Raw genomic sequence first — 411 nt, forward strand, 5'->3', positions numbered from 1 at the left:
GGGGTAGTCAATGGCGAGCCTGCCGCAATGGCTGCTGCATCCGTCTTTGGTCTGGCCTCTCACCTGAAACGCAAAAGAAAACGCAGACACAGACAAGAACAACAGGAGTTTTCTCAAACACATTTTCAACCTCTTATGTTTCTGTTCTTGTGTCTTCACTGTGAGGCATTCTTATCTCCATTTTACTTGGAAAAAAAAAATTGTAAGTCCAAGTCTTCTCCAGTCGTCAACGTACTGTACACTGCGAGTGCGAGACCGCTTCTGTCTTTGTCACGACCCACATTACATTGCTTAGCATGTTTGTCTGCTTCCATGCAATTTGGACTGCATATTTCATAAAATCCTCTCCTTTTTCACCTAAAAAACCATATGTTGTTAACTTGTTTTTTCATTCTTGTTTTCATTTCAAAT

This window comes from Tarenaya hassleriana, unplaced genomic scaffold (assembly GCF_000463585.1).
Source record: "Tarenaya hassleriana unplaced genomic scaffold, ASM46358v1 Cleome587, whole genome shotgun sequence".
NCBI lineage: Eukaryota > Viridiplantae > Streptophyta > Magnoliopsida > Brassicales > Cleomaceae > Tarenaya > Tarenaya hassleriana.